The 15,085-nt window shown below is 48.6% G+C and overlaps 1 protein-coding gene across 11 annotated transcripts in view; it reads right to left on the bottom strand.

Annotated features, from left to right (window-relative positions):
• The window catches only part of LOC147101658 (dynamin-1), a 304,832-nt gene that overhangs the window by 203,752 nt on the left and 85,995 nt on the right, over positions 1-15,085 (bottom strand). The gene's annotated exons all lie outside the window — the stretch shown is intronic.

The following is a 15,085-nucleotide window of genomic DNA, read 5'->3' on the forward strand; positions in this document are numbered from 1 at the left end:
AAAATAAATAAAAGCATAAGATACGAACTGAGCAGACTGAAAAGAGGCAGAACATTCTGGCCTCTTGAACATCCCTGATTTCCATCGCTCCACCATTGGCGGCCGTGCCTTCAGCTATCTGGGTCCTAAGCTCTGGAATTCCCTCCCTAAACCTCTCCGCCTCGCTACCTCTCTCTCCTCCTTTAAGATGCTCCTTAACACCTACCTCTTTGACCAAGCTTTTAGTCACCTGCCCTAATATCTCCTTATGTGGCTCAGTGTCAAATTTTGTTTGATAATCGCTCCTGTGAAGCACCTTGGGACGTTTTACTATGTTAAAGATGCTTATATAAGTGTTGTTGTTGTTGTTGTAACAGTCTTAGCCAGAAGATCGGGGGGTGGGGGGGAAATTGGGTATTGCCCATTTTGGGGTGCTAATATCGGCTGGGCGCAAACTTCAGCGCCCGGCGCTAATTATCATCTCCGACTGCAAAATTCGCCTCTATTGCCCCGGAGGTGATTTGAGCGTTAAATCAGGCACTACACACCTCTCTTAAGGCGCTAAAGGGAGGCACTAACCAACCGAATCTTTCCCCCGTGGTGTTTTTTGTTTCACCAAAACTTTCCCTCCCCACTGATCTTGCCACCCGCAAACCCTCCCCCCCCCCATCCCCCACACCCCACTTTCTGGGGGAACAAACCAAGCCTCTGCAACCATGCCCAACGCACGGTCTTCCTGGGTAAGCCCAGGCGGTGAGTGTCAGCAGGGTATTTGACAATGGGTGGGTGGGGGGTGCGGGGGCGGGGGGTGCAGGGGGAAGCCAGCGTCACAACTAAGCACAATGCTACGCTAAAGGCGCTACGCAAATGCAAATTGTTGTTGATGCTGTCCTCGCCCCTTTGTCTGCACACTTTCCAGCAGGGATCCCAGGGTAGTGTTTAAAACACGGTGGCATAGTGGTTAGCACTGTTGCCTCACAGCGCCAGAGACCCGGGTTCGAATCCGGCCTCGGGTGACTGTCTGTGTGGAGTTTGCACATTCTCCCCGTGTTTGCGTGGGTTTTCTCCGGGTGCTCCGGTTTCCTCCCACAGTCCAAAGATGTGCGGGTTAGGTTGATTGGCTATGACAAAAATTGACCCTTAGTGTTAGGGGGATTAAATACGTGGGGTTATGGGGATAGGGTGGGATATGTGTTGGTGCAGGGGTTACGGGGATCGGGTGGGATATGTGTCGGTGCAGGCTCGATGGGCCGAAATGGCCTCTATCTGTACTGTGAGGTTTCTGTGATTTCTGTGAAAAGGCACCCTGGCCAAATGTCCACTCTAACCCAGGAGCACTGAGGGCAATTGCAGTGCTCCGACTGCTGTCTGGGCAGGAATCCACATGGGACAATATGGCTCACACTGTCTAAATTAGCTGCGCCCTCGATTCTAAGGATAAGGGGTAAGCCATTTAGGACTGAGATGAGGAGGAATTTCTTCACCGAGAGAGTGGTGAACCTGTGGAATTCTCTACCACAGAAGGCAGTTGAGGCTAATTCATTAAATATATTCAAGAAAGAGTTAGATATATTTCTTAAGGCTAAAGGGATCAAGGGATATGAGGAGAAAGCAGGGACAGGGTACTGAATTTGGATGATCGGCCATGATCTCATTAAATGGCGGAACAGGCTCGAGGGGCCGAATGGCCTACTCCTGCTCCGATCTTCTATGTTTCTTATGGTTTAAATAAAATCCCACATCATGCAAACATCTAATGGATATTTTTACGTGATATATCAGGAAAGACTGAACAGGCCGGGTGGGGGGTGGGGGGTGCGGGTTTCTCTAGAATAGATAAGGCTGAGGTGTTAAGATTATAAAAGAGTTTGAGGATGTGGAGAAAATGGCCTAGAAATTCAGTTGTTTGCGCCAGCCGCTAGCGCCTTAGGAGGAGGAGAAGTGGGGCGCTAAGCGGCTAGCGCTTGGGCGCGGCGCGATCTGCACCTCTCACGAAATTCAGTTAAGATTAGCGGCGGCGCAAAACCTTTGCGCGCGCTCAGCTGCGCGCGCAGATCCTGACGTCATTTCATGGTGCAACACCCTTTGTGCGCCCCGAACCGGAAATTCAGTGGCGCCGCCCTTCTTTGCGCCTGGCGCCCCCAGCGACTGGTAGAGGGGAACGGTTCCCAGTCGCTGCGGGGTGCGGGGGGCGCTATTTAAAGGGGACTCCTCCTGCAGTATAAGTGGCAGCCATTTTGTGCCAATCCTTCTGTGTGAGAGACGGATATTTGGAGAGAGACAAAGGCAGAGAGCTTTCTGCTTTGACTCAGCGCTTGCACAGGTACTTGTGGCTTCAGGCCAGAGCTTTGCACTTGGATTTCACTTTCAGTGCCATAGCCTTGAGTCGCCACATATAATGGGGGCTGCAATGGGTGGAAACATTGGCTTTCTGCATTGCATTCAAAGGGATCAGAGACGCCGTGAGAGAGTGCCAGTCGTGGCCAGACGGAGATTGGCCAACAGGCGTCGGCACAGGAGGCCTTACCCACCCAGGGCATACCGCCAGCAGTTCTCATATCTGAACATGTCTGAGGAGCAGTGTGTTCGGAGGATGCAATTCAGAAGGGAGGTGGTCACTGACATCTGCCACCTGCTTCGCAGAGATCTGCAGCCACAGCTGAGGAGCAGGACGTCTCTGTCAGTGGCAGTGAAGGTGACGGTGGCTCTCAACTTCGATGCCACTGGCTCCTTCCAATCCGCTACTGGGGACATTGCCAACATCTCCCAGTTCGCGGTACATTGCTGCATCCGCCAGGTGAACAATGCCCTTTTCAGAAGGAGACGTCAGTACATCTCCTTCCCCATGACCCTGGACAAGCAGCAAGAGCGTGCAATCGGATTTGGAAGAATAGCGGGCTTCCCCATGGTTGAGGGCGTAGAACTGATGAACCAGCAATGGTCAGGCCTTGCTTCAGGGCTGCAGTGTGCAGGGCATGGCAGCCAAACAAGTCGACCCTTCCCCTTTAAGAGCCGACCGGCGCCAGCGTGTCTGCCTTCATTGAGCAACTCGCCGCACCTGCGCTGCGCCCGTCCTCGGTGTTAGCGCCCCGGATCGCCGGCTTAGCGCCTAATGATAGTCGTGCATCGCCTGCTTTAGCGCAGCAGCAACCTCTTGGGGCGATGCAACTGAATATCGGCGAAAGTGGCGCTAAGTTGCGCCGGGCGCAAAATTTAGCGAACGCCCGGCTGTAGCGCCCCAAACGTGGCTATAGTGAATTTCTAGGCCAATGTTTCCACTTGAGGGGGAAATCTAAAACTAGGGGCCATAAATATACGATAGTCACTAATAAATCTAATAGGGAATTCAGGAGAAACTTCTTTACCCAGAGAGAGTGGTTTGAAATTTGGAACTTGCTACCACAAAGGAGTAGGTGAGACGTATAGCATAGATGCATTTTAGAGAAAGCGCGATAAACACGAGAAAGAAAAGAATAGAAGGTTATGCTGAGAGGGTTAGATGAAGTAGGGCGGGAGGAGACTCGTGTGGAACTTAAACACCGGCATGGACCAGTTGGGCTGAATGGCCCGTTTCTGTGCTGTAAATTCTACGTGATATAAATAGAACATAAGTCAGTGGGTTTGGGCTGTAAGAGCTGTGCAACAAGAATCTAAAAGACCAGCGTAAGTGTAAGAGAGGTACTGAACATCGTAAGTGAAGTACTGAACACAAGAATCAGAAAGACTTGGCCCTGTGCTACTGCACAGAGCCCAGTACAAAGGCTCACAGTGATAACGGGCCCAGCCCTTCCACATCTGTAGGTGTAGCACGTGTTGCTATGGAAACGGGAGTCAGGCTTCTTGGCCTTGTGGAACCCACAAATGGGAGAAAAGCAGGGCTCAGTGAAGCGACTGGAGCGGGTAACAGGTCTTCATGTGGGAAAAAAATTTGCAAACCAAGCAACAACGTCCCATTTGGAGAGTTTTTGCACATTCTTAATTCCTAGAATTTATCCTGGAATTATATCCTGCTGCTTGGCTTCTGCGCACATTGGACTCACAGCTCAGTCACTGATGAGGTATCGATTTGAATTTTCCACATCCCTGCTCGCCAGACTGTGCTTTTATGCGCATTAAAATGGACGGGTGGTAAATTAGTGAGCTGCAGGGAGCAGAAGTGGAAAACCCCAGTCGTCACATCCCCAGATCGTCATTGCTTGACCTCTAAGCAAACGATGAAGAGCTGAACGTGGCTGATCCCCAAGCTATGTGGAATGAGTGGATAATAAGAACATCAGAACAGGAGTAGGCCATGAGCTGCTGTTCTTCAGATTCAAAAAGAAAGGAGTTGCCTCAGATGGGAACATACAGAAATAGAGTAGATATACTTAAAAATGGGATAAAACCCATAGAAGTTTTCAGCACAGAAGAGGTGGCTCAGCTATTCGGGTGTGCCCATTTTTGGGAGCTCAGGGAGGGGGGGTGGCGGGTGTGCAATCCCTGTGCCTCAGTGGTAAGGCCCAAGGCCCGGGGCACCTCCCCCCCCCCGCCCCCCGGATATTGGACCACGGGCTTCCATGAAGTGGGCGAGCTGCGGACAGCAAGAGCCAACCCACCCGGCAAAGCACAGTTGAAGATCGGGCCGCCGAGAAGGAAGTGAGGAAGTGTGGCGACCAAAAGGGGAAGAGGGGGAGAAGAGGGGCGTCAGTAACTGGCTGGAGGGGATCGGTAACCAGGGAGGGGAAGAGAGAGTGGTGGCAATCGGGAGGGGGACAGCAACAACCCACGTTTTCTTAATGTGGGGTTTGGAGGGCAAACCAGTCTTTGGCCCCTTATTTGCATATGCACGCTGATTTGTTTTGACATTTACCAATATGGCGGGTGGCACACTTCCTATCCGCCATATTGGAGGATTAGGAGGCCGTTTAGTGCCCGAGAAACAGGCACTGCGCTGCCGAATTTCCAGGCCATTGTGTTTGTGCTGGAGAAATCTAAAACTAATCCCACTGTCCAATTCTCTCCTTATAGCTACAGTTTCCTGCCCCAGGCACCATCCTGGTGAATCGACTTGCTATGGCTTTTACTCTAATTGGCACCGAACCAATATTTGGTACAAGTATTATTTCTTTACTCTTGTACTTTATGTCCCTTTGGATTCTTTTTGTTAAAATGGGTTTATCTACTTTTAGGGTTTTATGTATTTGACCATCCACCCCAGGTCTCCCTGTTCATCCACACCTTTCAACGTCTTTTCATTTAGTTAACACTGCTATTTCTTGTTTTATTTTCCCCTAAAAAGTATATCACCTCAGACTTATCCCTCTAAAACCTCTCTCTTTGGCCAGGCTTTTGGTCACCTATTCCAATGTCTCCTTCTTGTGGTACCACTCTCTCCTCTGAGTCAGAAGGTTATGGGTTCAAGTCCCACTCCAGAGATTGGAGCATAAAAATCCAGGCTGACACTCCGGTGCAGTGCTGAGGGAGTGCCGCACTGCCGGAGGTGCCGTCTTTCGGATGAGACGTTAAACCGAGGCCCCGTCTGCTCTCTCGGGTGGATGTAAAAGGTCCCATGATCACTATTGCACAGAGCAGGGGAGTTATCCCCGGTGTCCTGGCCAACATGTATCCCTCAATCAATATCACTCAAACAGATTATCTGGTCATTATCACGCTAGTCTTCCAAGTCCACTGAATCACACAAGGCAAAGCTCACAGTTGACTTGTATAAATAATATATATATTATATATATATATATATATACACACACAGAGAGGTATAGTTAAAAGGTATGAGAGCTCTGTACACAGCAACAAATCCAGGCTTCCCTGTTGCTTAGCAACATGTGCAGGAACTCCAGCCACAGACCAAGCATGCCTGTTGCTTAGCAACAAGTGCAGGAACCCCAGTTACACAACCACAGATCCAGGAACTGCCACTAATATGAAGTAAAACTTACCTGAACCTACTCCTGCATTTTGCCGGTTAACAGAGATTTCCGGGTTTTTTTTAGGTGCTGGTAAATTGAGAGTTTCTTGTGTGTATACATACACTGAATGATATAACTTTACAACAACATTTGAAGAACATTTGACGTAAATGTTTCCAATATAACAGAAAAAGGAAGTCCAGAAGCAAACAGCATATCAGCATTGTTGAGGGGGTTGGGGTGGGGGGAGAGAGAGATTAAAGCCAATATTCCCGAGGTTACAGCACGGAGGAAGGCCATTCGGCCCATCGAAACCGTGCCAGCTCTCAGCTGGTCCCACTCCCCCACCCTTTCCCCGTAGCCCTGCAAATTTTTTTCTTTCAGATGCTTATCCAACTCCCTCTTGAAAGCCGTGATTCAATCTGCCTCCACCACCCTCTCAGGCAGTGCATTCCAGATTGTAACCACTCGCTGCATAAAAAAGTTTTTTCTTACGTTGCCTTTGGTTCTTTTGCCAATCACCTTAAATCTGTGTCCTCTGGTTCTGGACCCTTCTGCCAGTGGGAAAAGTTTCCCTCTATCTACTCTGTCCAGACCCCTCATGATTTTGAACACCTCTATCAAATCTCCTCTCAATCTTCTCTGCTCCAAGGAGAACAACCCCAGCTTCTCCAGTCTATCAACGTACCCTCATTCCTGGAATCATTCTCCTAAATCTTTTCTGCACCCTCTCGAAGGCCTTCACATCCTTCCTAAAGTGTGGTGCCCAGAATTGGACACAGTACTCCAGTTGGGGCCAAACCAGTGTTTTATACAGGTTCATCATAATTTCCACACTTTTGTGCTTTATACCTCTATTTATGAAGCCCAGAATCCCGTAAGCCTTTTTAACAGCTTTCTCAACCTGCCCTGCCACATTCAATGATTTGTGCACACATACCCATAGATCTCTCTGTTTGTGCACTCCCTTTAGGATTGTACCATTTAGTTTATATGTCCTCTCCTCATTCTTTCTACCAAAATGTATCACTTCACACTTTTCTGCATTCAATTTTATCTGCCATGTGTCCGCCCATTTCACCAGCCTGCTTATGTCTTCCTGAAGTCTATTGCTCTCCTCCTCGCTGTTCACTATACTTCCAAGTTTTGTGTCATCTGCAAATTTTGAAATTGTGTCCTGTGCACCCACATCCAAGTCATTAATATATATCAAGAAAAGCAGTGGTCCTAGAACTGACCCCTGGGGAACACCACTGTATACCTTCCTCCAGTCCGAAAAACAACCGGCCTTTCTAATACCTTGTAGCGGTACTACCGAGTGTCCCTTACTTACCGGACATAATTCCCTTTAACGATGTAGCCGGTGCGGGGCTTTCCTCCTTTGGGAGCGCGGGCGAACGCGATGACGCGGGTTAACGCGATGACGTCACGTCGCACATCACGTGACTGTCCCAAGCGCGGGCAAACGCGATGATGTCATCACGCAAGTCACGTGACTACCCAAGCGCGGGAAGAACGTGATGACGTCATCACGCAAGCCACGGGACTGCCTACTCAGTCCTCATGGCGTCTCCGTCCGGATAAGACCTACTGCATGACTCTCCTGTACCGATTTCGGCAACCTGCTTGTATTCGTCTGTTCCTGCATTAAAGAACTATTTGATTGTTTCTCCTGAGTCGACCTCAGTGATATGGTTAGGAATATACCTATTCCTACAACCTCCTCTTTATCAATTTTTATCCTATCAAGCATCTAGAATTTGGTGAGGTGATGGGAACGGCAGGTCAGCAAGAATCAACACCTTCAGGGCAGCAAAGTTGTGCAGGGAAAATAATTCTAATCCGTCCAGTGATTCATGGCTCGCCCTGAAGTTCGCCCACTCTCCGATTTGTGGGCAAAGTGGGACTGCGGCGGTCTTCAGCAGCTGCCAGGTTTGCTGCTGGAAGTTTAGAAGAGCAGGCACAAGGCCAGGGGATTGGTAGCTTGTGGTTCCAGTCACGTGGAATGTGACATGTAATCCCAGGCTTCAGGAAAGAGGAAAACTGACTAATAGATTCCTGTAACTTGGCCCCAGTACACAGTAAACCTCAGAAGGCAGACCGCAAAAAAAAAAAAAAATAAATAACTTGAAATACAAGCAGAGGTGTCACAATGAACAGTTGGCTCAAGGGACTGTATCTGGAATGGTAAAACACAGCTTCAGTTCCCACTCTGAGGTCCTGTAGGAAAGGTCAAGAATACAAAGATAAGTGGGAAAGCAAATTGTGTGGAGGACGCAAAGAATCTCCAAAGGGATATAGATAGGCTAAGTGAGTGGGCAAAAATCTGGCAGATGGAGTTTAATGTGGGAAAATGCGAGGTTATCCACTTTGGTAGGAAAAATAAAAAAGCAAATTATTATTTAAATGGAGAGAGACTACATAATGCTGAGGTACAGAGGGATCTGGGGGTCCTTGTACATGAATCACAAAAAGTTAGCATGCAGATACAGCAAGTAATTAGGAAGGCAAATGGAGTGTTGGCCTTCATTGCAAAGGGAATGGAGTATAAAAGTAGGGAAGTCCTGTTACAACTGTACAGGCCGTTGGTGAGACCACACCTGGAGTACTGCGTACAGTTTTGGTCTCCTTATTTAAGGAAGGATATACTTGCCTTGGAGGCAGTTCAGAGAAGGTTCACGAGGTTGATTCCAGAGATGAGGGGTTGTCTTATGAAGAAAGGTTGAGCAGGTTGGGCCTATCCTCATTGGAGTTTAGAAGAATGAGAGGGGATCTTATTGAAACATTCTGAAGGGGCTCGACAGGGTAGATGCAGAGAGGATGTTTCCCCTCGTGGGGGAATCTAGAACTAGGGGGCATAATTTCAGAATAAGGGGGCACCCATTTAAATCGGAAATGAGGAGGAATTTCTTCTCTCAGGGTTGTGAATCTTTGGAATTCTCTTCCCCAGAGAGCTGTGGAGGCTGGGTCATTGAATATATTTAAGGTGGAGAGAGACAGATTTTTGAAAGGTAAGGGAGTCGAGGGTTATGGGGAGCAGGCAGGGAAGTGGAGTTGAGGCCAAGATCAGATCAGCCGTGATCTTATTGAATGGCGGAGCAGGCTCGAGCGGGCCAAATGATCTACTCCTGCTCCTACGGGCTGGATTTTGTCAATGGGGACGTGTAGGAGGCGGGACTCCCACTTTTTGGGTTGTAGTCCCGCCTCCATCGATTTGTGGCCAACCCACATGATTTTCCCTTGATTGACCTTGTTAAGCCCGCCCAGCGGGCTCAGCAGGCCAATTAAGGGACACCCGGTTACAGGTGACGTCAGGGATTGACATTTCATCTGTCAAGAGCTTTTGACAGATGAAATATCAGCGTTTGACAGCTCTGTGAAGCTGTCAGACACTGACAATCTGACTTCTAACTTGAGTCCTTCTCCACAGACTCAGTTGGAAATCTCTCCAGAACAGAAAGCAGAATGCTGCAACTTTTGACAGCTCGCGGCCATTCTGCTTTCTGTGCCGGTGAGATGAGTGACTCCCGAGACCTGAAGGAAGGAAGCCTGCATTAGTAAGTAAAGGTAAGTAAAACTTATTTAAACACTTTACACACACCGAACACACTTATCTCTGCATTCATGCACCCATCACTCACCTGAACACCGGACATCTCGAACCCTCCAAGCCCTTCAGCCCGACGGTCCGCCTCGCTAACTTTGCGTGGTTTGGAGCCGTCGGGCAGCCCACACTTCAGGGCTAAAAATAGGGATTAGGCCAAAAACTGCCTGTTAACAGGCAGTTAATTGGCACTAATCCCCTTCCTGCCTCGGGGAGGCGGCTCCCAGCACAGGTCGGGTACCCGCCTCCTGGGAAACGGGCATGGAGGTGGGTTGGGGGCGGGAAGGGTTCGTGCCCCCCGATTCTGCAATTTTCCCCCCACTCCCACCTCCAAACCCGCCTCCATGGGGCTTGGAAATTCGAGCCCTGCGTCTTATGTTCTTATGTCTTATGTTCTAATGAGAAAAGGCCATTCTGCCCATTCAACTTGTAGCCTAACTCTTCCATTCAGCCTCATTCTGAATGTCCAACACGTTTCTGTTTCCAGTAAAGAAAGAAAATGTGTCCACATCAGAGGAAAACGAATACAGGATGCAATGAACTATTTTGAAGTGCAGTTGCCGTGTTTTGCTGGGAAATGCAGCAGCCATTTTACACACAGCAAGGCCACACAGTCAGAAATGAGGCAAGTGGCCAGTTAATGTGGTGGTTTTTGATGGGGGCGGGGTGGGGGAAATAAATATTGACCAGAATATTAACTCTTCTTCAAATAGTACCACGGAGTCCTCAACACCCACCAGAACAAGCAGACAGGGTCTTCGTTTAACGTCTCATCTGAAAGACAGCGCCTATAAGAATGCAGCATTGGCCAAGGATGACCCAGTTTCCACTACCCAAGCCCTGTCTGGTGCTCACTGCCGAGCGCCGCACTCTCAGAGGTGCCGTTTTTCGGTTGAGACGTTAAACCGAGGCCCCCATCTGCCCTCTCAGGCGAACGTAAAAGATCCCACGGCCACTATTTCGAAGAAGAGCAGGGTCCTGGCCAATATTTATCCCTCAACTAACATCACAACATCACAAACAGATTACCTGGTCATTATCTCATTGCAGTTTGTGGGAGCTTGCTGTGCGCAAATTGGCTGCCGCGTTTCCTACAGAGGGCGGTGGGGGTCTGGAAATCACTGACTGAAAGGGTGGTAGAGGCAGAAACCCTCATCACATTTTAAAAAGTACTTGGATATGCACCTGAAGTGCTGTAACCTACAGGGCTACGGACCAAGTGCTGGAAAGTGGGATTAGGCTGGATAGCTCTTTGTCAGCCGGCACGGACAAGATGGGCCGAATGACCTCCTTCTGTGAAGTAAATTTCTATGATTCTATGAATACAACAGTGGCTTCACTTCAAAAAATCACTGTAAAGTGCTTTGGGATGTCCCGAGATCATGAAAGGTGCTATATAAATGCAAGTCTTTCTCTTTACAGGATATTGGATAGCAATCAAGAGCAGGGACCCTGGCACCATTTTCCCCTTCCCACAGGCATGGAGACCAACTGTAGCCCCAACTGAGATTATCTACTTCATCAAGGATCCAACCTGGGATCTTCCTGGTCAGTGCTACACCAGTAGAAGTGTTTACCCACAGGGAGAGCGGGATGGAAATGATCTTGCCAGTAGACTCTAGTCTCTTCTCTTAAAACACCCTCAAAGCCTCCTTGAAAAAGTGTAACATCCCCACCGACACCTGGGAATCCCTGGCCCAAGACCGCACAAAGTGGAGGAGAAGCATCCGGGAAGGCGCCGAACACCTAGAGTCTCTTCGCCGGGAGCAAGCGGAAGCCAAGCGCAAACAGTGGAAGGAGCGCACGTCAACCCAAGCACCCCACCCACCCGCCCCCTTCAACCACCGTCTGCCCCACTTGTGACAGAGCCTGTCGGTCCCGCATTGGACTCATCAGTCACCTGCGAACTAATTTTTAATGTGGAAGCAAGTCATCCTCGGTTCCGAGGGACTGCCTAAGAAGAAGAGGCAGTAGACTCTAGTACTGTGTAGCTGAAACCCTAGCTGTTGCTTAAAATAAGTCAGCCAGGGACAACTATATAATGGACCATGGAGGACACAATATTGGTGTGGAATTAGAATCAGCTACAGTACTTGTACCACCCTCCCCAGGTGTCGTCCCATTCAGGAGAGGAAAAGCACTGCTTTCTTCAGGACTGAGTATAGCCTTAGTTATCTCAAATCAATAAACACAAAGAGGCCTCCATCTGACAGACGACACAATCCCCCAAAGCATTGGGTCAATCAGCAGAATAAAATGGTAGCGAGTGTTGCGGAAGGAGTCTTCCAGAGGCCCACGTTAAAAGGCCTACAGCACAGCTGTTGTGGGAGATAGAGAGCTCAGTTCTCCTCCACAGAGCAAAGCACAAAAGGGCAGTGTCTGCACACTGGAAAAGGCCTCTCTGTTGTGTGTCTCAACAGTTAGTGTTGCTGCTTGTGCCGGCAGTTTTATCGCAGCTTCGCAGTCGCCGCTGAAATGGGCATGAGGGGGGGGGGGGGAAGTTCTGCTGCTCAATATTAGTAATAATTTCATATTCATGTGTTAAGATTATCATTCGGAGAGTGCCAAACCAGTCAGTCAGAGTTCAGCACTAAATTGCCGAACTGACTTTAGAGAGAGAAGCAACATTGTCTGCTGTGGGACGTGGAAATATTACATGAGGGGGAGGAATTCACTCTTGCGAGGCAGAGGTTATGACTCACTGTTGGGGCCCAGTAGAGGGAGCTTTGTTCTTCATCTGCCCTGTATTTTTCCAATATGGCTTCCAATATATGAATGGGAGTTGATCAGTGCCAAAACTTATACAAAAAAAAAAGACCTTTTTATAATAAAACTGTACTTATCACCACAAAAGCTTTAATTTGCTGCAGAACAGCTTATTAAAAAAAGTTTCAGATGGCTCTATAACTCTTTAAGGAAATGTGCAATGGCTTTCCTTGTTTAAGCTATGACTAACACACACTCGCACACGACAGGATATAGAAGGAGCAACAACTCACCGTGCTGAGGCTCCAGTGAAAATCTTAGCTATGAGGAAAGACTAGATAGGCTGGGTTTGTTTTCCTTGGCACAGAGGAGGCTGAGGGGAGACCTTATTGAGGTGTATAAAATTATGAGGGGCCGAGCTAAAGTGGATAGAAAGGACCTATTTCCCTGAGCAGAGGGGTCACAAACCAGGGGGCACAGATTTAAAGTAATTGGTGGAAGGTTTAGAGGGGATTTGAGGGGAAATTTCTTCACCCAGAGGGTTGTGGGGGTCTGGAACTCACTGCCTGAAAGGGTGGTAGAGGCAGGAACCCTAACCACATTTAAAAAGTACTTGGATGTGCACTAGGGATGCTGTAACCTGCAGGGCTACGGACCAAGAGCTGGGAAGTGGGATTAAGCTGGATAGCTCTATGTCGGCCGGCGCGGACACGATGGGCCAAAATGGCCTCCTTCGTGCTGTAAGGTTCTATGATTCTATGAATTGTTCACTCCAGTTTAGCCATTCCCCTTAACCCTTTGAACACCAAAAGACTTCACCCCACCGGAAGGGTCTGTTCTGACCGTTGCATTGCTGCAGCTAGGGTTCAGGAGCGAGGTCGCGAGCGCTTCCAAAGTCTAGTTTAATTTGGTATTAAAAAAATGTCAATCTCCGTCTTGCAAACTGGGGTAACTGTCTTGCTCTTTCCTTCCGGTCTGTCTTGAAGTTTGTGACTCATCCCGGAGTTTTTCTTTTAAATATTCATTCTCGGGATGTGGGCATCGCTGACAAGGCCAGCATTTGTTGCCCATCCCTGGTTGCCATGGATACAACCGAGTGGCTTGCTAGGTCACTTCAGAGGGCAATTAAGAATCAACTACATTGGTGTGGGTCTGGAGTCACATATAGGCCAGGCCGGGTAAGGACGGCAAGATTCCATCCCCAAAAACGGACATCAGTGAACCAGTTGGGTTTTACAACCTGACATCTTCATGTCACTTTTACTGATACCAGCATTTTTATTTCCAGATTATTATTATTTTTTTTAATATTTCCAGTTTAAAAAAAACTGAATTCAAATTCTCAAAGGTGGGATTATGAATTCATGTTCTGCTGGATTACGAGTCTAGTAACATTTACACCACCATACAATTGTGGGTCCATGGACACCAGTCACCCTCCGTTACCTCAGCCACAGATCATTCCTTCCTCACCTACAGGTCCAGACAGGGAGTGTATTTTTTTTCCAGCTGTTTTATTTATTATATATTTTTTTTCTCTCTCCCACATGGCAGCTGTCTTTCACTCTGCCAGCGCCATTTACACTTCATCTAGAGCCATCTTTTGTATCTTAACTTGTCCCATTACCATCTCCTTTTGCCTTGCACCATCTCTTAATGTCTCTTAATCTCTCCCGCCTTCCATCCTATCGCAGACCTTCCCTTTTGCTCTTTCCTCCCCTCCCCCCACCCCTCTCCCTGCCCCTGCACTTGCTTAAAAACCTGTTCCATCTCCAGCTTTTTCCCCAGTTCTGACAAAGGGTCATTGACCTGAACTGTTAACTCTGTTTCTCTCTCTCTCCGCAGATGCTGCCTGACCCGCTGAGTGTTTCCAGCATTTTTCTGGTTTTTGTTTGGGGAGTGTAACAGGGTTAGTTGAGCGGACTGGTCATCGTGACCCAACGCATGCGCTTTCCGGATTCACTGCGTAGTGACCAGAAAACACTGCCTGAGGTTAGGCCGAAGCCTTCCTTGAGGGGCCGGAAGGGGGGTGGGGTGGGGGAGGGGAGCACTCCTGCTCCTCTTGGCTGTAGCAGTCGACGCAGACTTCGTGGATTTTTAAATTTTTAACCCCTATTAAAAACTGGACAGGCTGTTTGGGGGGGGGGGGGGAAACAGTGTAAAACCCACTCAAGCTGGAGATGACTCATTCGTCTGGAAACAAACTGTCCTGGAAACAATGGCCCGAGAGGCCCACTCCCAAGTCTTGATTAACAAGGCTGACGACTCATTGTTCTAGTCAAGATGAACTCGTTAAGTTAATCGGCAGGAAGATCGAAAAGAGATCAAAAACCATTTCAAACCATTCAAGAGATCGAAATCCCATTCCCCCAGACCATGTGTCCATTAAAACCACAGACAACGGTTTGTGTATTGGAGGGATATAAAAAGAGCCATTTGGATAGCTCGCTCTCTCTCCTGCCCTCCACACAACGCAACATCAAGAAGAGCTGAGCCTTGCTCTTCCAACCGAGACGAACATCGACTAAGGCTGGGACTCACATGCCGCAAGCAAGGCTGGTACGGAACCAGGTAGCCGAGACGTACGGGAGGAAGATGCAAGCAAGATAAAAGGGGCAATCTAGGTGAGCATTGCCAAGCCTACACACCCACAAGATCACCTAGCTGTGTGAGGGGGGTGCCTGTATGTTCCTACCAAACCAGAGGGGGTTTAGCGTTGGAAGGGTCCTGTGATAGTTTAGTTCACGGGAGGGTGTTTTTTGGCCGTGGTAAGTCAGCACGGCAGGTGCTTGTTGGACAAGTCAGGGTTGTACTGTTTTAAACTGTACTGTTGTGTTCACACCGCTCGCACTGTATGCGAGTGGAGTGGTTTTTGACAACCTTAATAAAC

This window comes from Somniosus microcephalus, chromosome 23 (genome assembly GCF_052327205.1).
Source record: "Somniosus microcephalus isolate GS21.2 chromosome 23, FLI_Smic_1.0, whole genome shotgun sequence".
NCBI lineage: Eukaryota > Metazoa > Chordata > Chondrichthyes > Squaliformes > Somniosidae > Somniosus > Somniosus microcephalus.